The sequence below is a fragment of the Myodes glareolus genome, chromosome 14 (genome assembly GCF_982192425.1).
Source record: "Myodes glareolus chromosome 14, mMyoGla1.1, whole genome shotgun sequence".
NCBI classification, from domain to species: Eukaryota; Metazoa; Chordata; class Mammalia; order Rodentia; family Cricetidae; genus Myodes; species Myodes glareolus.
Genome location: NC_142039.1, coordinates 1,672,962 through 1,696,587, shown reverse-complemented (window position 1 = coordinate 1,696,587; position 23,626 = coordinate 1,672,962). Strand labels below are relative to the sequence as shown.

General features: G+C 43.3%; 3 pseudogenes; 2 read left to right on the top strand and 1 right to left on the bottom strand.

Moving 5' to 3' along the window:
* Positions 1–1,658: 1,658 nt before the first annotated feature.
* LOC148119741 (keratin, type II cytoskeletal 8 pseudogene) lies at positions 1,659–3,411 on the top strand (annotated as a pseudogene).
* A 478-nt stretch (positions 3,412–3,889) lies between these two features.
* On the bottom strand, positions 3,890–4,369 carry LOC125417604 (cofilin-1 pseudogene; annotated as a pseudogene).
* A 15,748-nt stretch (positions 4,370–20,117) lies between these two features.
* On the top strand, positions 20,118–20,955 carry LOC125404311 (large ribosomal subunit protein eL8 pseudogene; annotated as a pseudogene).
* Positions 20,956–23,626: the final 2,671 nt, after the last annotated feature.

Here is a 23,626-nt window from a genome sequence, read left to right as displayed (position 1 = left end):
CATACACGCACACTCCACGCTCACACATGCACACACACATACACTCACGCGCGCGCACACACACACACACACACACACACACACACACACACATCCCTATTAGGGCCAGCCAACTACATGTCAGTCTGGGTCCTCAAGGCCCCAGCCTACTAGGAAGTGAAGACATCCAAGAGTCTGCCAACTGCCGGGCAGGTGGCTCCCAATATGATGAACATATCTGTGGTAGAGAAATGGGAGAGAAGGAGCAGCAGAATGGTCCACGTGCTATGGAAAGAGGCAGAAAGAGAAAATGTATTGGTGAGGCCTGTTGATGTGGGAGGCCTGTTGGCCACCCGGGGCCATGGTGATTTCCGGGCCCGGGCTGCTGCCAAGGGCCATGCCTGGGTCCTTGGTTCTACCACAACCAGGGTCTGTGTGGACATCCATGGCCCATGTTGTCAATAAAGAGCACACAGAAACCCAGGGTCTGGGCTGCAACCTGTAGTCATTTGGTATCTGAAGGCAGTGTTGCTGTGCAGCCATGCTGGTCTGGGTGGCCTGTGCTGCCACTTGAGGCTCTGGTGTTATCCAGGCACAGGCTGTTTCCAAGGGCCATGTCTGGGTCCATGACCACGCTGCAGCTGGGGTCTGTGTTGATGTCTGTGGCCCTTGTCACCTTAGGAGCCAAGGTGGCTCCACCCAACACCGACCCTGGAAATGCTGTCCCTGCCTTTTTCTGGACACTGTGGCAGGAGATCTGGCTCTGACCCTCACAGACCTGACCCCTGCACTCTAGAGAGATGGCCCCACCCCTCAGCACAGGCGAAGGAAAACTGACTCTGATGGCATTGACTTAGAGGAGCTGACTCCAACCCCTACCTGAAAAGGGTGGTCCCAGTGGCCCCTACTGACCAGTTCAGCTACCTCCCAGGCCCACAGCCAGGCCTTGGGTTGGCCCATCTACCCCATCTAGAACCTTCTGGGGCTCATAAAGGGGTGGTCCTGTGGAATAATACATGCAGGATCTCCTTGACTCAGGGCAACTGGGGTTATCCCAGAGTAGTTTTGGGAGGATGCAGTGAAGATGGTGTAACAGAAATCAGAGGCCTTGAACAACACCAATGACTTATTGCAATGAACATTTGCAAGTAAAGCCAATTGGACAAAAGGGTCTATGTGACACACTGCTCCCAATGCCACCAGGATGAATGAAGAGGTATTGGGGAGGTAGAGTAGAGGGAAAAGTGAAGTTTTTTGGGGGGGTGTTTTTGTTTTGTTTTGTTTTATTCTTTTGTTTGTTTATTTGCTTGCTTGCTATGTTTTGTTTTGGCTTGATTTTTTAAAATTTTCTTTTGGGGGGGTGCAGGACTGAGGTGAGGATATGGGAGGACTGGGAGTTGAGCTTAATTTGGGTGTATAATGTAAATTTCCCAAAGAATCAATAAAGAAATTATGTTTAAGCTGGGCGGTGGTGGCACACGCCTTTATTCCCAGCACTCGGGAGGCAGAGGCAAGCAGATCTCTATGTAGACCAGCCCAGTCTACAAAATGAGTTCCAGGACAGCCTCCAAAGCTACAGAGAAACCCCGTGTCAAAAAAAAAGAAAGAAAGAAGAAAAGGAAAAAGAAAAGAAATTATATTTTAAAAATGTAAGTATAGCCCACGGCCTAGCAGCAACTGCTTCGCTTGCTCTCGAACCTCTGTCTTCAGCTCACCACCTTCACTCCAGACTTCACCATGTCCATCAGGGTGACCCAGAAGACCTACAAGGTGTCCACCTCCGGCCCCCGGGCCTTCAGCAGCCGTTCGTACACGAGTGGACCCGGTGCGCGCATCAGCTCTTCCAGCTTTTCCCGGGTGGGCGGCGGCAGCAGCTTCCGGGGCGGCCTGGGCACCAGCATGGATCTGGGTGGCTTCAGCGGGGCTGGTGTAGGAGGAGGCACCACAGCAGTCAGGGTGAACCAGAGCCTGCTGAGCCCCTTGAAGCTGGAGGTGGACCCCAACATCCAGGCCGTGCGCACCCAGGAGAAGGAGCAGATTAAATCTCTTAACAACAAGTTCGCCTCCTTCATTGACAAGGTGCGCTTCTTGGAGCAGCAGAACAAGATGCTGGAGACCAAGTGGAGCCTGTTGCAGCAGCAGAAGACATCGAGGAGCAACATGGACAACATGTTTGAGAGCTACATCAACAACCTGCAACAGCAGCTGGAAGCCCTGAGCCAGGAGAAACTGAAGCTGGAGGCGGAGCTTGGCAACATGCAGGGCCTGGTGGAGGACTTCAAGAACAAGTATGAGGATGAGATCAACAAGCGTACAGAGATGGAGAATGAATTTGTCCTCATCAAGAAGGATGTGGATGAAGCATATATGAACAAGGTGGAACTGGAGTCCCGCCTGGAAGGGCTGACTGATGAGATCAACTTCCTTCGGCAGATCCACGAAGAGGAGATCCGTGAGCTGCAGTCTCAGATCTCAGACACGTCTGTGGTGCTGTCTATGGACAACAGCCGCTCCCTGGACATGGACAGCATCATTGCTGAAGTCCGTGCCCAGTATGAGGACATCGCCAACCGCAGCCGGGCTGAGGCTGAAAGCATGTACCACGTTAAGTATGAGGAATTGCAGACCCTGGCTGGGAAGCACGGGGATGACTTGCGCCGCACCAAGACTGAGATCTCTGAGATGAACCGCAGCAGCAGCCGCCTGCAGGCAGAGATTGACGGCCTCAAAGGCCAGAAAGCTACCCTGGAGGCTGCCATTGCTGATGCTGAGCAGCGTGGGGAGATGGCCATTAAGGATGCCAACGCCAAGCTGGCCCAGTTGGAGGCTGCCCTGCAGCAGGCCAAGCAGGACATGGCCAGGCAGCTGCGCGAGTACCAGGAACTCATGAATGTGAAGCTGGCTCTGGACATTGAGATTGAGCAAGCTGCTGGAGGGCGAGGAGAGCCGGCTAGAGTCTGGGATGCAGAACTTGAGCATCCATACGAAGACCAGCAGTGGCTACTCAGGAGGGCTGAACTCAGCCTACGGAGGACTCGCCAGCCCTGGCTTCAGCTATGGCGTGAGCTCCTTCCAGCCCAGCTTCGGCTCTGTCGGGGGCTCCAGCTCTTACAGTCGCACCAAGGCTGTGGTTGTGAAGAAGATTGAAACCCGCGATGGGAAGCTGGTGTCTGAGTCCTCTGATATCCTGCCCAAGTGAACGGCCACTGGAGACGCTGCCAGCCTGTGCTCCTGCAGCTGCCCAGGGCTCATGGAGGGGACAGCTGTATGTCAGAGTGCAGGAAATGGGAGACCCGCCAGAGGATCAGCCCTAGCCCTCTGGAATGTTCCATCTGGCGTACCTATATAGACACCCGCCTCCCACCTCCCCTCAAAACCCAGTTCAATTGTATTTTCCAAAATAAAGCCTCAGTTGGCTCCTTCAAAAAACAAAAAACAAACAAAAAAAGTAAGTATAATATTAGATATGAACGATTACATAGAAATATATCCCTAGCAGTGACTGGATAAAATCCTTTTAGTCTCAGGTTTTGATCCCCACTGAGATACCTGCAAGAAAGACATCAGCATCTACTGTCATATCCTAGATTTTGGTTGACAGGAAAGCACAGAGAAAGGCAAATGCACAGAGTCACTGCTGTGTTTGTTGAAGCAGATCACATGTCAGAGCTCTCCCCCTATCATTTGGCCAATGGGTCAGTAAAATAAATCCTGATGAGTAAGCAACCATATTATAGGTCTGAACATTAGTGAGCTAAGTTACCTGATAGCATGGAATGGATGCCAGGCCCCAGACTTTAGAGGATGTGTTACAGGGACTTTCACATGGGAGTGAAGATGTCTTCCATATTTCTCTGGTAGCACATGAGAAAATGGAATGACATTTTTCTGTCTTTCTTTTTTTTTTTAATTAGCCTTGCTTGATTCCTGTCAGCTTCTTCTTGATGGCATACTTGGAGCTGGCGTAGATCATTTTGCTCTTAAGGGGTGCACTCTCAGGGGCCCAGAAGATGAATATCAGGTCCTCCTTCTTGTTGTCCTTGGTCTTGTATGTGGCATCGTAGAGAGCGTAGCGGCAGTCCTTGTCTGGCAGCATCTTGACAAAGGTGGTGTAGGGATCGTCCACAGTCTGCCCCACATCTCCTAACAGGATCTCCTTGCCCTCCTCCAGGATGATGTTCTTCTTGTCCTCACTCAGGCAGAAGAGCACCGCCTTCTTGTGTGCCTTTACTTCTTCTGGTGTCGAAGACTTGCACAATTTCATGTCATTGAACACCTTGATGACACCATCAGAGACAGCCACACCAGAGGCCATGTTTCCGGAAGCGAAAGGGAGACGGGGAGAGCTACAGAAGAACTGAGCCACCACAGCTGCTACTGGGATCCGACTGAATGCCAAAATTTTTCTTATAAAAGAAGTAATTTTGAAAGAAAGAAGTAAAATTAAATGTCTCAAGAATCAGGCAGGGTGTGGTTGTATATACCTGTAGCCCTGGCACTTGGGAGACAGAGACAGGTGGATCTCTGTGAGTTCCAGGACACCCAGGGCTCTGTAGAGTTCCTGTCTTAAAAAGAAAAGTCCCAAGAATCTAGACATGTTTCACTGAAGCTCACGTTCCTTCTGTCTGCAGTGGTTTTGTGACCGAGTGGCACCCGAGCCTCATGTTAAGTATGTAATTGACAGCACGCACGCAAAGCACCAACACTGCCCAATACAGACCACATTTCATATAATAGTTTCATTTTTAGATAATTTATCTGAAACTAAATTATAGCCAAGTGCCATACAGAAAATAGGGCTATTAAAAGCATTTCCTTTTGGTCGTGTCTGTTGGAGTCTCTCTTGCTGCTGTGAATAATCTTAAGTATTTCTGTAGACACACTCATTGGCAGCCATGAGACAGTGATGTCCCTGTGTTGTTTCCAGGTTCGTTGTATCTCTTTCTGCTGTTTTCTCTCTGTGGATCTGTGGCAGAGAAGTCTGCTCTAGAGACCTTCCAAGAGTTCTTCCTCCTGGACTAACAAAGCCCCTTTTGATGGTCATGGCTCAGTGCTCACTGGAACAATTCCAGGGGTGTCCTGTTCTCTGTCTCGGTTATCAGATCACTTCCCTGTGCCCTTCTTCCTCTTCCCTCCGTCTTTTCACAGTCATGACAGTGTGTAATTGGAGGGTGTATCCAATGCACACGGGCAGTGAAATCTTGATGACACAGAGAAAAATCAGTGTCCATTCAATTGCACAATTGTCTTTCCCACGTGACTATGACGACCACTAAACTCAGCTTTGACTTCTTCTTTCTCCAGATGTACCATTCAGTTCTAAAAACAGCTTTACAATGTAGACATTACTATCGGTCCCATTTTACAAATGAAGAAGTATCGAGATCAATTAGTTGTTCATATCTCTCCTTCCAGAGGGAAACAGCTGGAACTTTCACCTGGGCCCTCCCTGAACTCTCTCCATAAAACTGTCCAGGGCAGCCCTATTGCCCAGATAAAATCCATATACTTCATCCCCAGAAGCATTAGGGGAGACCCACCATGTTCTGGATCCCAGGGAAATGCTTATTAGTACATGTTCTAGGGCAGTATCGTGGAGTCAATATGGCAAAATCACCCAGAGCCGGAAGGACTCAACCAGAACTGAGTCAGCAAAATCTGGTCTGTTAGACAAAGAAAATAATAACTAGCCAACAAAATTACCTTCCCTGCCTTCCTTTTTCTGAAGTTTAGCTTGCATAAAGATCGAATGTCTGATCTCTATGTAACAACCTAGAAGTGAAAGGAGTCTCTCTCTAGGAGCAAACATCAAGCCACTTTGTATGTGGTGCAAGTAAGCCATTGACTTGATTTTAGCATTTTTATGCATTGTGAAGTTTCATAATTGCCAAATAGAGCTGGCTTTCAGGTTTTAAGCTTCTTCAGTAGGAACAGTACTATCTTGAAAGCATTTCTAGCTGAATAGTGTCTACAAGCTCTGGCAAGCGTTCAGACTCATGAACAACCTTGTTCTTTCTCAAACTATTCTGTTCAAAAGGCGTTTATTTCTTAGTATGCCTTGCCAAGGCTTAGGCCGTCTGAACCCTGCTGCCTCCCACAATTCCTCTTCAGCCCTGTTCTCCTTGTCACCTCTCCTGATTAATCTTGTTTCTCTGCACCCGAGCAGCGAACACGTCGGAGGCTGTAATACTTTCAGGCAGTACTTTTCCTTTGGACTGCCAATCCCAGGCAAGCCCAGGTGGCTGGTGATTGAAACTGAAAAGAACTTTGCCTCTGCACAAACTTTTGGTTTGAATCTACAAAAAAAAATTCTATGTAATGTGTGCCAAGGAAATACAATTTTAAGAAATAATGATATGGCAGGGAATTGTGTAAGAGTCAGAGTGCTCTGAGGGCCCTCCTCTGGGATGTCTCAAATGCTATATTACAAGGGGAAACGTAACGTGGACAGACACGACTAACATGGTTTTCATATGAAACACATTCTTATTGAGACTGGAATGGAAGCACTCCTGGAGGCCTTGGAAACCATGCTCCCCAAGAAGCAGATGTACTTGGAATTACTGCTTCAACTTTCGTGACTTCCTCCCGGGTCATCAAACACTGAAAGTAGTATAGTGGGAGGCCGAGTGGGGTCATGAAGTTTCCTCCGCCTGGCGTGAAATGACAGGCAATGTCATTTCTTTAAAGCCTGATTACAAAAGTACTGGGTGCAGAGCTCAGCTGTAGAGAGGTCCCGTAGGCTCTGTGTGGGCCTGGGTCAGTGAGATGGCCCAGCAGGTAACAGCACTTGGCGTACAACCTGGCAATCTGAGTTCACTGCTGGAACTCACACAGAGAGCCTGAGGTAACCCAGGCACTCAGTGACTAGGTGAGAACCTGAGATTGAAGAAGTGTCCAGAAGTTTGCTAGCCAGCAGCAAAAACAAAATGGTAGAAAGAAACGACTCTCAAAATGTGTCCTTTGCTCTCCACAAGTGTGTGCTGGCACCACACACATACATCACATAGACAGTAATGTATATTATAGTAATACTTTGAAAGCCTATAAAAGGTGGGCCTTTGATATCTAAGATTAAATACTATTTTAATATTACAGCCTAGTTAACACGCAGTTCACTTTCTCTCTTCTTACTTCATATGAGAAATTTTACTTACAAAATGGAGTAATTTGAAAAGCTATTCAACTGACTGTAGGAAACCGTAAAAAGTAACACACATTCCTATTTTTATTTCTCTGGTTATTCTTATCATTGCTTTTTAGAACACACATAATACATGTAAGCCATAAGGATGTCCATAACAGTTTACTTGAACTAAACTGAAATATATTATAATAAATAATTAAAATTAAAATTTAGCATTAGGAAAAACAACAGTTTGAAAGAATCTAGATGGTAAATATATGGAAGGTGTTGCTTCTAAATTTCTTTGGATTTTCCTGTTTGAATGAAAATATAAGTAATAAAAATATTGGACAAAACCCATAAAGAATATGAGGGTAGACATGCCTGATATAACCCCTTCAACTAACCCTCATTAAAACTATCAAAGAAGATACACAGACAAAACTGAAAACCAATCCCAGAAACCAAAGGTATAGGAGATTGCACAATTAAATCCCAGACCCACAATTTAGGTGTGGGTGAAGGGCTGTGTGTACTCTGAATTCTAAACGTGAGTAGCAGCAATTACCTCTGTACAAAAGGCTCACCCCCACTGTCCATATAGAAAAGGTCACTCTCCTGTGCATAGCAGAAGGAGGCAGCAGTCTCTAAAGTCTGAACAATTCTTTATAGAGATCACATGAGGCCCACTGAGTAGGGGATATAACTAAGGAGTAAAAAGAACATGGACCTAACCCAGAAAGGAGGTAGAGAGCCTGGATAGCAGAAGGGCAGGCTAATGGTTGCAAGAATCTATCTTGTTATCCCAGATAACAGAAGTAAGCATAGTAAGGTTTATGTGCTGCAGTGTGTGTAATTTTCTTAGAGACTATACAAGGATAATACAGGAAGGAAAAATCACAAGCAAATCAAATCAAGTACTATGTAAGTAGGATAATCTGTCATTTCTTTGGGTTGGGATGAAAAATGCAACTCAGACATGGACCGATCAATCAGAAAAATTGATCAAAATCTATTGACAAAGGTTATATGTTGTGACATAATTAGAACTTTGGAAAGATTCAGAAGATGGCATTCATCAATTTTTACTACAATTTACAATGGAAAACTCTCAGCAATTGTGGAATGCAAGAAAATTATTCTAGTTCCCAAAAGCTCTCCGTGCAGCTGGTAATCACTGTCTATGTCTCCTGGGCTTCAAGTGAAGATCACAAAGTGCAGCGCAAGTCCTCCCACACCAGGTCACACTCGTCACCCCAGGTAGAGCTCCTCCCACACCAGGTCACACTCGTTACCCCAGGCAGAGCTCCTCCCACACCAGGTCACACTTGCTACCCCAGGGAGAGCTCCTCCCACACCAGGTCACACTCGTCACCCCAGGTAGAGCTCCTCCCACACCAGGTCACACTCGTCACCCCAGGTAGAGCTCCTCCCACACCAGGTCACACTCGTTACCCCAGGCAGAGCTCCTCCCACACCAGGTCACACTTGCTACCCCAGGGAGAGCTCCTCCCACACCAGGTCACACTCGTCACCCCAGGTAGAGCTCCTCCCACACCAGGTCACACTCGTCACCCCAGGTAGAGCTCCTCCCACACCAGGTCACACTCGTCACCCCAGGTAGAGCTCCTCCCACACCAGGTCACACTCGTCACCCCAGGTAGAGCTCCTCCCACACCAGGTCACACTCGTTACCCCAGGCAGAGCTCCTCCCACACCAGGTCACACTTGCTACCCCAGGGAGAGCTCCTCCCACACCAGGTCACACTCGTCACCCCAGGCAGAGCTCTTCCCACACCAGGTCACACTTGCTACCCCAGGGAGAGCTCCTCCCACACCAGGTCACACTCGTCACCCCAGGCAGAGCTCCTCCCACACCAGGTCACACTTGCTACCCCAGGGAGAGCGATACAAGAAGGGCATCGTGCAGTGGATTGCAAAGATAGAAGTGAAATTTCCGCGACTCATGTATGATTTGACTGTGTTTGCAGATAAAGTGATATATAGATAAAATATCAGCCTTAAGAGAATTTAGCAAGATGACAACAGACATCAATGGATGAAGTTTCCTTGTGTTTCTGAAAACCAGGAAAGAGTTAGAAAACAAAACTTTTACAAATGTGATCTACAACAACATAAAAGTTAATTATCTACAAATAATTCCTACTAAAGGCATATGAAATCTTTATGAGGCAAATTTATAAGCTTAATTGAGGATCAAAAAGAAGCTGAAATGAGTTTTAACTATTCATGGATCAAAAAACTCAGTAATGCAAAGATAATTTTCTCCAAAAACTAGTTTATGGGTTCCAAGCAGTCTCAAAACACATGTTCAGTGAAATTTTAAGAACAAATCTAATAGATGTACTTGTGAACCATGAAAATTGGTCCCAAAATTTCTGCAAAAAGACAAACTCTAAATTTAACATTTGCAAAATGTAAAGGCTATGGTTAGTCAAGGTGTTCTGAAAGAGTCCTAGGATGGGTACATTTCTCTGAGACATCGGATGGGAAGACACTTCCCAAAGTTCTGGCATAATGGTGGCGTGGGATTAGCAGAGCAAATGGAGGGGAGTGAGCGGGGCCTGTGCATATGGATCTTATTGTATAGCATGTGACAGGATGGCGGGGAAGAAAAGTTTCTCGGTCAGAGTGTGAGAGTGGGATGCTCAGAGTGAATCAAGTGAAATGGAGACGCTAATTTCACCTCATGACCAGAAATGAAATCTAGTCAGATTGGGGTAGAAGTAGGAATGTCAGAATGACTGTGTTTTATATGATAATAAAGGTCACACCATCTTTATTGTTTTTGTGAAAGGAAAGGTTTCTTGTACAATAAAATCCCCAAAATCTCATAAAGGAAAATTTACAAGAATTCAACTACATTGCAATTGCATTTCACTAAAAAAAAAAAAAAAAAGCAGTGAAAATATATGCTAAGTATGCTGTGGGTGTTTTTTGACCATGGAACTGACAGGTAACATTCAGAATGTTTAGAATTTTTGAGAAAAAAGACACATAATGTTAAAAAACTGACAAAATAGACTTGCATGGTGGCACAAACCTTTGATTCAGCACTTAGGAAGCAGAAGCATACAGATCTCTGTGACTTCAAAGCCAGCCGAATGTATAGAGTTACAGGACAGCCAGGGGTACATAGTGAGATTCTCATCTCCAAAGAAGAAGAGAAAGGAGAAGAAAAGGGATAGAACCTCCCTTCTTTAGTTTCTCTCAAGAGTTTGTCACATTGACTAAAAACTAGCTATCATGATAATTAACAGAATAATTTAAGGTCTCATCATGCCAAGAATTGGCTAAGAAGCAGACTTGCAAGAACCAGCGTGTGTGTGGTATGAGATGTAAACTGGTGAGACAACTTTAGGAATGCTGAGGTAATGTTCAAGATAGGCTCACCCCATGACTCAGAAGTTTCACTCTTAGGCACACACTAAGCCATATGCTGAAATCCTCCCAGCAAATTTACTGATAAGACTGGCCAAAACTAGAAGAGAGAAGGAGGAGGAGGAAGAAGAAGAAGAGGAGGAGGAAGAGGTTAAGAATTGAGTTTCACACAGAAATGAAATAAAATGAATAAAAGTCGCCTGCAATCCAGCTACATTTCATGGACAAATTGAGAAAATAGCCAGGCAGTAGTTGTGCACACCCTTAGTCCCAGCACTTGGAAGGCAGAAGCAAGCAGCTCACTGAGTTCAAGGATAGCCTGGTCTACAGAGTGAGTCTCAGGATAGACAGGGCTACACAGAGAAACCCTATCCAGAAAAAAAGCATAAACAAAAACAAAAAGAAAGAAATAGTGCAGATGGTAAAACTATAAAGAAAAGCCAAGAATTACTATAATAGAAGTTGGAACAACAGTGATGTATAATGGAGAGGGGTAGGTGATGCCAGAGTGTCAGCAAGGGTCTATATTTCCACTTGCATGATACATGGGTGTATATTTTAGCCATTGGCTAAGCATGCATGTGCATTTTATGCATGGATAACATTTGCAATTAAAATATGTATTTGTGTGACTGTGAGAAACAGAAACAGAAAGTCAAAGACATTGTTGGCTGGATTCGTTTGCTAAGTATAAACTTACTAAAGCAAGGATTTGCTTAGAAAAATGGGTTGAAGATGAGAAAATATGCTCTCAGTTATAAGAAGGGAAGTCTTTACTATATAGTTCAAATCTAGACAAGGATTTTTCTGCTACAGGATAATTGAGCTGAAGCATCTTCACCCAACAACCGCCTTGTTCTGCTGCCCTCTTGCTGAACCCTCAGGGGTCCATAGTGACTTCTGAAACAAACTCCAAACTCCCAGTTTTCTCTGAGATGTAGAAGATTCCAGAACAAAATATATTTAGAATTTTCTTCCAGCTGAATCTCCCTGTATTACAGAGAAGAGAATGACTCTTATCTCCTCAGTTGGCATTTTTCTAAATCTTTAAATTGAAAGTACTCAAGTGAACGGGAATGGTGTTCTAACGCTGGCTTCTAGAGCTTGCACTTGCTGTACACTGCTGCAGCCATGCTATCTCGGCTTTGTCCTGCACTTACAAGCTTCAATTTTACAGCTGTGTTTAATCTAACTGTAAATAGTACTGAATTATCTGAGGAACTTTTAAACTCCTCCAAAGACAAGAAAAAAATCTAAAATAACTGCTGAGCAAACACACACACACACACACACACACACAGAGGGGGGCAATAAAGGGATGAGGGGGAGAAAGAGGGAGAGAGCATGAGAGCTTACTAGAATTATTTCCTTTAAAAGGAACAAACACAGCTCTGCAGTCCTAGTCACACAAAAAAGATCTGTACAAGAAAGATCTGTATGTTCTGGGAACGTAATAACAGTGAACATTTAAGTAAAAGGAAGTTAAGGAACTTGAGGAGCCTTTCTGGGAAGGCTCTGTAATTGAGTTCATAAATGGAATAAATACATGCCTTCTGGTCACGACATGGTTAATGCAAGCCTTCTGGTCATGATATAGCTCATTTGGAACAATTGTTTAATCGAAGGCAAACATCTTAGATTGCAGCAGGAGTAACAGCTGGAATTAGGCAAAAAGAAACAGAGACTGTGAAAGAAATCTACCTGAGATAATTAATTATGTGATAAAACAGTATTGTAGGAAATGAATAATTTCATAAAGGCAGTTTTCACTTTCATTAAATGTGTTCTTTGGCAGTTTCATGAATATCGAATGCTCATGCTGATTGTTGTGAACACCTCTGAAATCAACACCCTCTCCTAAGTTCAACACCCTGTCTAAGCATTCTCCTGCCTCTACTACTCTCCTCTTCCCTACAAGTCTTCTTCCCACATTCAAAACATTTTTTTTTTGTTGTTTTGAGGCCCACGGAGTTAAACCAAGATCACCTGTGTGACCCTGGACTTGGTACTGTCCACAGGAGCCTGATCAGCTCCCGAGTGGGCGTACAGCAGCAGACACTGATGCCCCAGAATCCACGGGGAGCCTGTGGTTCCGCAGAAAGCAGGTAGGTGACTTTTGGTTTAGAAATTGCAGGCAGCCGCTGAGCCCTGGTGAGGGCGCTGTGCCTTCTCTGTGCTGCCAGTCACGCTGTCCAGATCAGTTGTTTCAGTTCTCTTTATACGCCTGAGATGGAGACAGTGACTAGACACAGAGGACGGGAGGGAAGTAGCACATGCTGTGCTTGTTCTTCTGTACTACAGCATAGAGAATGCTCAAGTATTCCAAGTCCTGGGTCTGTAACACTTGCTTGCACAATATAGAAAGAGGCCCTCACATTTTATAGATCTGGGGGGGTTCTTTTTTATATGGAGACTAGGGCTGGTGAAATCTATCTTGCTTGTGGGTTGTTGGAAAGATCAAATAAGTAATGAGTTGTGAAAATACACAGTAAATCACAGACACACTATGAGTCTGCTGTTGATTGCACCCTGGTTTCCCAGTATTCTTTGTTGTGGACACAGTTCTAACCTTGTTGCTGGATCATGTGGCCCTATAATCAGCAGTGGTAGGAGGTACGGTGGGAGATGGAGAGGCTGAACAGCAAAATACTAGTGGCTTGGTTCACACAGTTTGCTAACCACACCCTTCGTTGGATTTATAACTGGGAAAATGTTCTGAACATCATTGTGTGGGAACAGAAACGTTTCTAAGCAGTCTTTTCATTAGCTCTGAGTTCTCTCATTGTGACTTTTAAAATTAAGATACAGGGCTAGTATGAAAGAGAGCAACCACCTTGTTTACAGTGTAACACCTATCCCTGTAGTGAGTACTGGATGAGTGGAGTACCATGCAAATTGGCTTACTTAGTATTTATTTCTAGAGACCAGCAGGGCTGAATAGGTCTTCCAGTTGGTAATATTTAGCAAAACAATGTATCTTTGAATGGAGTGTAGATACGATTGTTTGGGCCTTTCCAGGGCAGACAGCACATCTTTCATTGATGAAAAGCTCCTGTGAGCATGTAAGAAAGGAAGCTCAGGTCACAGTTGAATGGAATGTTTTCCTTTTCCTTTTTGAGACTTTCCTGGCTACGGAGAGGAATCTCTGAAGCCAGAGAACATTAAAACGTGTGTAGGCACTTCGCAGAACTACAATCAAGGGTGACCAGACTAACTTGTCTTACCACCAAAGGGTTCCAAGGGAACATTTGAGTTGAGATACTTCTTTGTTGTGGGAAAATATCCTGTTCACTGGAGGCTGTTCAGAATATGTTCTCAGCTCTGAACATCTTGCTCCTGGCCTCAAATCTACCATCATCAGTCTTATCCACCTCATCTTTTGGTAACTCTTCTTCTCTGATCCCTGAGTCCTTTCCCCTTTAGGACTTATAGGATAGGGGAGTAGCTTGCTACTCTCTCTTCACGTTGGATCTACATCGGCACATTTGAAGGCTGATTCAACCATTTTGCCAAACAGGAAGCTATCTGTTCCCACTCTTGTAGCTCTGAAGAACTGCCATAGACATGGTATTTTCTCTCTCTTTTTATTTTTACCAACCATCTTCACGAAGATGAAGGCTCTGTAACTGTTATTCAGTATAGAGAGTTGTTTTTCGACTGATAAGATTCCATAACCAACTTTCACATACATCTTATAGAAAGAAATTACAAAGCAAAAGAAGCTTTAAATTTTTCAAATACTGAAACATAGAATATACACTGAAAGGCAGAAAATTCACAAGCGTGTGCGGCTATTAACTTATATCAACTGGATATACTTGTGTGACCAGCATCCAGAATGAGAAACAGAATATTAATGTGTGTGCCAGAAGCCTCTGTCCCTTTTCCAGCCCATGTAATATTTTTAATGAAGAAGACTCTCTGCTGAGTAATACGGTTTTACAACTGCTGCATCTAGTCCCAGGCTCCAGCCCACCCTGGGTTTTGTAGTGAGAAACCCATGTCAAAATAAAAGGCTTACACAAGAGGCACAGTTGCTTATACTGGTCTGTACTCAGGTCATTGCAAGTGCACTGCTACATGAATATTGTTGATTTGTTGATTAGAGGTTTAAGAGGGAAAGAGAGGAGACTTTGTTCTGGGATTTCTTAGAGTCTGTCCCCCTACCACCTGTCAGTCGCAGGTGGGGTTCTTCCCCGCCACTAAAGAGCCTCCAGTTGTTTTCTGGTTCTGTTAGTCAGCAGTTATTCATTGCGACAAGTTACCCCAGATCAACCCAGGAGGGAAGGTTTATTTTGGCTTATGGTTTCAGAGGTGTCATCTAATATCATCTGGTTTCTAAGAGTTCTAAAGATTTGAAACTTTCCATTGTTCCCCCTACCCTTTCCTTTTTACCTTGGCTTTTCCCTAATCATTTGTGCTAAAAAAGAAGCCGTTCCTAGGTTTTAGTTAAGTAGCCGCAGTGTAGGCCACATTATACAGGCCCGTATTATACAGGCCCGTATTTCTACTTTGTATGGCGGTCAGAATTTCAGGCCACAGTTTGCAGCTGGCCACACAGAATGGGGTTCCCAGCCTTTCCAGACAAACTGATGGCATCCTAAACAAAGGGTCAGGATATGCTAATGTCGCTCTGCCCCTTCTTTGAAATTTAGGAGGTTGCCAGGGAAAGAGGTGTTAAATCAGTCTATGTGACAGAGCAGGAAGATAGAATGACATGACAAAATGGACATAGATAAGGTGTGTATGTGACCACAGTCATTTTCCCGGTTACCTAGGAAACAGAATGCTAAAAAATGTTCCCCTCAGTTTATGTTTTGGTATAAAAGCTTTTTAGAGAATAAATGCCGGTGAATTTTCAGGATGTGAACTCGGGATTTCATGAGGGATCCCTGAAAACTCCCTCCAGATAAAGTCATGTGAGATATGCCTCAATTATTCCCACATCTTCCCTTTGATCTGAGAAATAATTTAGGTCTGGGCTGGTCCGGGACCACGACACCACAAGAGGCCAAAGTCCACTGCAGTGTGCCTGCCAGGGAAGAGAGAGCCAGTCCCTCTGGATGAGGAGCATCTCCTTGCCTGGCACACTGACTTCCTGCTTGCTGGCTCTCTGCTTACCTCTTCCCGCCCGGCACAGTTCTTTCCACACTGAAAACCCCAGAGGTGGAGATTTTGATGAAAAAGTCTCTCCTGTTTTCTGCAAGGCAGCCTTTAATAAATCTATTTCCTTCCATTGACTTCAGTCTGCCAGATTTTTGGTTGAGCAGGGAGTCACACAACTCTTAAGCTCCAGTAGCAGGCCAGTTACTTTTGGGGGGCACTGGGTGAGGCAGAACACTCTGATAAGGAGCTCACCTCATGGAATCCGGGAACAGAGGAGAGGAAGTTGGGGTCAAGTGCATCATCTGGGGTCCTAGTCGCTGGTGCCTGGGTATTCCTCACTCAACCCTTTGGTATTTCCCATGCTAAGCTTTGACAGAGGGTTGTTATAAAAGGAGCCACCCCAACCCTTACCAGGGCCTCTCTGCTGTCAGTCCCCGAAATAATACACTTGTTTTTTCCCACAATCCCACTATTACCATCTACACTTCAAGATCATGCTGCCATCATGAAACTTTGTTATGATTCTTGAACTTTGAGCACCCCCTCCAAAAACCTGTGAGCTAAATTGTAACCTGTATTGGGTAGTTCATGATAGTAATGCACAGTATAAAGGAAAGTGTCTTTATAGTCTGTATAGTGTCTTTACCTCTTCTTCCTGCCCATTCCTCTTCAGGCTTCCTTAAAATGTTTTTCTTCTATTTTAGTTGGTCTTCAAGTTCATTATTTGCATTGAGAATAGGATGGCTCACATTTGATGATTTACTCCCACTTCATACTTTCAAGGAATATTTTTGTTAGAAAAAGCATAATTCCTGGTAAAACTCTTCCATTTAAATACAGCTTCAAGATAATCCCAAAGCAAGCAGTTCTCATGTTTTCATAGAAGAATCCATATAAGAGTTCTTCTTTATAACCATAGAAGAGCTGGTTAGTGGCGCACACCTTTAATCCTAGCACTTGGGAGGCAGAGGCAAATGGATCTCTGTGAGCTCGAGGTCAGCCTGGTCTACAGAGTGAGCGCCACGACAGTCAGAGTTGTTACAAAGAGAAATCCTGTTTCAAAAAACAAAAACAATAAAGCAAACAAACATGGAGAATGACTGACACTGGCGGCAATGGCCTGGTGGGACTGAGCGCACTAGTAACAATGGCCGCCACCTCCTGAGGACTGTCCACCGTGAGTGCTCCTGTCTTCTCACAACACATCACCATGCTGAGGGAGCTATAACTCATTCCATGCCATAAATGAATAAATCGAGGTTCAGAAACCTCAGTGGTTTGCCTCTGATCACAGTGAGTAAGTGGACTTTTGAAGTCTGCTCTGTCTGACTATTGCAGTCTCTTATAAGTTGTCATGTTTTGTATTAAGACACAGCTGCTAAAGCTTCCCAGGGGAAGCTGCTTTTATGTCAGTCTTGGATTCTCGACATCTCCTCCAGTCACATTCCAGCTGGAGTTTGCTTCTTCCCTTCAGCATCCACATGAAGACAGTCATTTACTGTTCTCCTTCCAGGGCCCTGCCTTCCTCTAGAAGGCAGATACCCATAGAAGTAACAACAATGCCGTGCTTTGTGCAGATTGGTTCTTCCTGGGTAAGTCACTCTGTGAGAACCTTCCAGAGACCATTCCTGAGCCAAGAATGACTTTGATGCTGGGGTTTTACACAGCTTTATGAAAGCGATACCTGGGGAATTTTTAGAGATTTCCTGGATGGGCTGAGCAAGAATCTTCAGTTGAAGAGTAAGGGGAACCTAGGTGCGACATATCTCAAGTATAATTAACAAAGCATTAGAAATAGAGAGGTGTAAAACCTTTCTTCCTTTATTTCCCTAGACTGAGGCCCTGTGTACAAGACTGATCAAAGGGATCACTAAGAGGGGAACAGTTTATTAGCACCTGTAGTTGCCATACACATGAAAACACAAATGAGTAACTCTTGGGGGTGATTAAAGGTTGCTGTTTATAACATCTTGACAAAGAACATTCAATTTGTAGGAAGGTGACAGGATGAAGAGAGATCTTTAGGTTCTCAGGAGGTAAATGAGTAGGGAAAACAAATGGAGTTTGTTGTTGGCATGGAGCAGTTTGGTCGGTCACTGCTCTGAATCTCTGATTCTCTATCCACTTTCTTCCTGGCTACGAGGCTTCTCCAGGGAAGGGTAGTTATAGAAGTCTTCATTTTTCAAAGTTTCTCCTTCTAGTCATATAAGAGAAGCTATAGAAAGGAGTCCTCTGCCTCTATTGATTTCAAATGCTTTCAGATCAAACTAATGCTCATGGCAAAGTGCCACATCTTAGCATAGAATACTGTAATTGCCTACGAAAACGCCAAAGAAAAGACCAGATGAACGGTAGATCTACGGAACACAAAATTTGGCATTGTAAACGAACAAAGAGTTAAATCTTTCAACTTATTTAAGCCCCGAAACTTAACCTTGGCTAAAAAATTGCAGAGATTTGACAACATGATGAAATTTAAACTTAAGATACATAAGTAGCAAACAAAACATAACATAGTATATGGATATAACAAACACTGAAAATAATAGCAATTGTATCTGGGTGACAGGCAGGGAGTCAGGGATGATCACCAAGTGTCTCCAAACTGTATTTAGTGTTAAACGTCTTACAGTAAAGCACCTAACATAAGAATGCTTAATCCATTCATAAAACTTGGTTCTTCACATGTTCCTCAGATGTGTATTTTTAAATACTTCACAAATTACTTTCAGAAGGTAATAATATACGGACTCTCTCCTAGAAGCCTCTGTTAGTATCTGACTGAGTCTGGCTTTATCTCGCCGGCTGTTAGGTGCTGGCAGGGGCTTGCTCTCCTCATCTCTTATCTCCCCTCTCTTTTCTCTGGAGTCTTTAGTGACTCAGGTCCTATCTAGTGATAACATAAAGATCTCTTACACCTCCAGGCCTGTCTTAACTTGCTGGCATGCCTTGTAAAAGGAACTTACTGTTTATATATATATATATATATATATATATATATATATATATATATATATACAGCTTCAGTAAGATCTTGAGAATTTCATTCTAGGGAATTGAGTTGAATGCCATTTCTTAGATTAAACCAGTATTTATTAGGGGACTGAATTATCAGCTAGGACTTGGTGATATGTCAATATGTCATTCCCAGATTGGTGAAATAGTAGATAAGCTCACCTCAGATGACATTAAAGGAGAGGTTTTGTAAGAAAAATAGGGTGTTCTAGTTGCAGGAGAGAAGACATACTTTGGATAATAAGAAACAACTGATATCTATAACAAAAAGAAGAAAAATGATTTATTATTGTTATCACCGTTATCTACCATATTGTTACCAAATGCTGTATCATGCTAAAGGAGAGAGCAGATAAATATAAATATGAAACATGAGGCCATTGTTCTACCAAAAAAAAAAAAAAAACCCCACACAACCAGATTTAGTTCAGTTTATGGACAAGGAGAACCTGATCTAAGAAGTACAAGGACAGAGGTTTCTTAGGAACAGGGAAGTGTGAACAGTAAGCACATAGACAAGGCCTTCTAAGAATTATCTCAGAATAAGGAAGAACAAGATACAGCCCCAAGGCAACACGGCTGGCAAGAATAGACCTGGAAGTGGGTTCCAGGCAGCTGGCCTTATCTGTGGAGACTAATACTGCAGTACACTGATGGAAGAAGTTCGGGCATCTGAGTGGAAGAGGTGTTGATAATGGTCCAGTTCCAGAGCCTCCTGGAACACTGAGGTTACATGTGCTCGCCATAACAGTCCATAGAGAGCACCAAGGCAAGAGATGTGATATGGTATCGGGCTGGCGGGCCATTGGTTTGTGGAAAGTCAAGTAGCCTATGTGTGAACAGCTAATTATTCAACAATGTAACTGGGTTGAGACTAGCATGGGCCAGTCCCGACACGGTCATCCACAGGTATCAAAGAATACAAATAGAGGCTGGAGAGATTGCTCAGGTGCTCAGTTCTACCTACCAAAAGGCCATGTAAAACACAGCCACATGAAACAAACCACTTATAAGAGATTTTGATAACTATGGTTCATATAGACACGAGAGCAGAAAAAACACCAAGAATAAAGAGAAATACTGCAGAATGCCAAAAGGGGCAGTAAATCAAGAATACAAAAGATTTTGTACTTCAAATATCTTAAGGAAAACTGATAGAATTTGAAGGAGAATTAGATACTCACAACTGGATATTTTAATCCTCCTCCTTTTATAGCAGGCACAGCATTAGCAAAGCTAGGAAAGAATTGAATAGCACCCACCAACCAGATCAGATGGATGTTTATAGAACTTCAGAACCAGGGTGAGCAGGGTGGTGGTGGCGCATGCCTTTAATCCCAGCACTCGGGAGGCAGAGGCAGGCGGATCTCTGTGAGTTCGAGGCCAGCATGGTCTACAAGAGCAAGTTCCAGGACAGGTTCTAAAATTACAGTGAAACCTTGTCTTGAAATCCCCCCCCCCAAAAAAAGTCTCTCCTCCAGTAGGCAAGATGCCCAAGGGAAAGAAGGCCAAGGGGAAGAAAGTGGCCCAGGCCCCGGCCGTCGTGAAGAAGCAGGAGACTAAGAAGGTGGTGAATCCTTTGTTTGGGAAGAGGCCTAAGAACTTCGGCATTGAGCAGGACATCCAGCCCAAGAGCGATCTCACATGCTTCGTCAAATGGCCTCGTTACATTAGGCTTCAGCGGCAGAGGACCATCCTATAAGTGGTTCAAAGTACCTCCTGCCATTAACCAGTTCACCCAGGCCCTGGACCGGCAAACGGCTACTCAGTTGCTTAAACTTGCACACAAGTACAGGCCAGAGACAAAGCAGGAGAAGAAGCAAAGGCTGCTGGCCCGTGCTGAGAAGAAAGCTGCTGGCAAAGGGGATGTCCCAACTAAGAGACCACCTGTCCTTCAGCGGGCGTCAATACAGTCGCCACTTTGGTAGAGAACAAGAAGGCTCAGCTGGTGATGATTGCCCACGATGTAGACCCCATTGAGCTGGTGGTCTTCCTGCCTGCCCTGTCGGAAGATGGGGGTTCCCTACTACATCATCAAGGGAAAGGCCAGGCTGCGGCGGCTGGTCCATAGGAAAACGTGCACCACTGTTGCCTTCACACAGATTGGAAGACAAGGGTGCTCTGGCCAAGCTGGTGGAAGCTATTAGTACCAATTACAACGACAGGTATGATGAGATCCACCGCCACTGGGGAGGCAACGTCCTGGGTCCTAAATCTATGGCTCGAATTGCCAAGCTGGAAAAGGCAAAGGCCAAAGAACTCACCACTAAACTGGGTTAAATGTACTGCTTAGTTTTCTGTACATAAATATAATTACAAACCTTAAAAAAAAAGGAAAAGAAAGAAAAACCAAAAAAAAAAAAACAAAAAAAAAACTTCAGACCAGTGTATCCTCTGCCTCCAAGTGTTCACAAAGCACTTGCTAACACTGGTGATACACTAACCCACAAGAAAGATTACAGTATGTTTAAAGTAGTTACAATCATAGAAGAGGAATCAAAGCAGAAATCAGCAACAAAAGAGGAAAAACCTCGGAATGTTTGGCGATTAAAGTGTTTTTATGTAATGCAATTCACAGGTCAAAACTGAAATCCTAGGAGAAATAAGAAAAGGTTTTGAAATAAAGCAAATGAAAATATACCTCTTTGAATTCCTGGAGTATAGCTTCATCAGTGGGTAGGGTGAATTTTTCTGGCCTTTAGTGCTTATATTAGAAGAAAGTTGCCAAACCAGCACCAATAATTTCCTTATATAAAACTATAAAAACAAGCATAAAATAATCTCAAAGCAAACAGAAGGCAGGAAATAGTAAAGATAAGAGGTATCAGTGTAAGGGACAATCACAAAACCAAAGAAAACCAATAATGCAAAAGATAATTTATTGAAAAGTTCAATAAATTTGATGAGCCTGTAGCAAATAAAAAGAGAAGGAGGGAGAGAGGGATGAAGAGAGGGATGGATGGATGGAAGGAGGGAGAAAGAAAGGGGGAAGGAGCATGAGGGAATGGGGAGGAAGAGGAAGGGAGATCTGTAATCCCAGTACGCAAGAAACCGAGGTAGGAAGACTACAAGCTCTAGATCAAAGGGATAAAAATTAAATTCATAATTTACTAATATCAGAAAAGATATGGAGAAAGCACTATACATGTTTCAAACAATGGGAGGATAATTTTTACACAATGTGACAACTTGCATGAACTGGGTAATTCTGTAGAAAGCAGCAACTACCAAACTGACTCCAGTTGAAATACACATCAACCCAAACAGTCACATCACAATATTAAATAATTCACTAGTAACTGGTACAAAATGTTGGCAACTTGGAGTACATCTTTCCAGGAGTGCTCAGCTCTAAATAAGATATCTATATCACACCTTTTCCCGCAAAGCTCAAAGGTCATCATAGGAAGGGCAGAAAGATTGTAGGAGCCAGAGGTAATGGATGGCTTCAGCAAAACCTTTACTGGGCACGAGGGCGCCATTTGCACATATGAACTGACATTGTTTGGGACCACATGCACAAGATGAAGTCAGCACAGGGGAGGGACTCATAAGATTCACTCTAGCAAGAATATATTGGCAACTGACAGTTGCTGGGCTGGGGGCAGGGGATACATTTTCTTCAGGGGTGCATGCTCCCATGGGAAGCCCTTCACTCATGCACATATAAGCACTAAGTTCTTTTTTTGGTTTTGTTTTGTTTTTAGGAGAGAACATGTCAAATTGGTAGGTAAAGGGAGATGGGGAAAAGTTGGGGAAGAAAGAAGGGTTCATTTTATCAAAACACAGTGGATATATGTATGGAATTCTCAATAAGAAATTTTTAGAAATTTCTAGGTTGAAATAGTTTTACTGATAAATTCTATGAGCCCACCAGGAAGTAATAACTCCAGTTCTACTAAATTTCTAAAGAGCAACATGTGTAACAACTTTACCCAAATTTATAGATACACTGGTAGATTTTATGAACGTTTAATAAAGAATTAAGAATAATGGGTGTAGGCCATTTTTCTAGAGAACTTTTCAGAAAATAGAAGAAAGACACTCTATAATTTGGTTTATTCTGTCATGCAATAACCTGATACTAAAACTAAAAAAAATACAAAGAAGGTTAGAATCAATATTCTTTAAAAATGTATATGATATCATCAAGAAAACATTAGTAAATTGAATTTACTAAGAATAAACAAACAAATGACTAAATAAAAGAATAGGAACTCATCGCTAACTGTGCCTATCTAGGAATGTAAGAATGGACCACTGGGGAAAATCAGCCCATGTAATCCACTGTATTAGCAAGGACGTCATACCTACTGAAAAAGAAGCATTTGACAAATACAACAGTCATTCAAAGTAAAAAGTTAGTTGTAAATATAGAAACATCCTAAATTTTATCAAAACCATCTAAAACATATTCCCTTCAATCATGTATTGTGAAATACTGTATGTCATATCCTGTATGACAATGTACTGTGTGTGCTGTTTACTTATGTATTTGTCTATGCCTTTAACCTCTATAGCTATCCTACAAATTAAAAGTAGAAGTTTACCAAACAGTGTCAATGCACAATTTATAGACATGATCAGTTTTGGAGTATCTTCAGATTTCAGTGTATAAATAAAACATAAAATCAGATTTTTACTATGGAAACAGTGAAGTCTTTGTAGAGACAGAATTTGATAAGTAGCCATCAAGGCTAAGGACTGATTTTCATCACTAGAATCTACATGGTTGTTGGAGAGAACCTATTCTTTAAAGTTTTCATTTGACCTCCACATGCTTGCATAGGTGTACACACACACACACACACACACACACACACACACACACACACTAAATACATTTAAAAGATAGAAGCATTGACATAATGGAAGGCAGGGAATGAAAGCATTCGTCATATTAGACTGTAGTATAAAATGTAAATCCTGCTCTCTGGATTTATTCTGAGTGTTATAAAAATATCCAAATAGTTCAAGAATTTAGGAGAAGTAAAAATC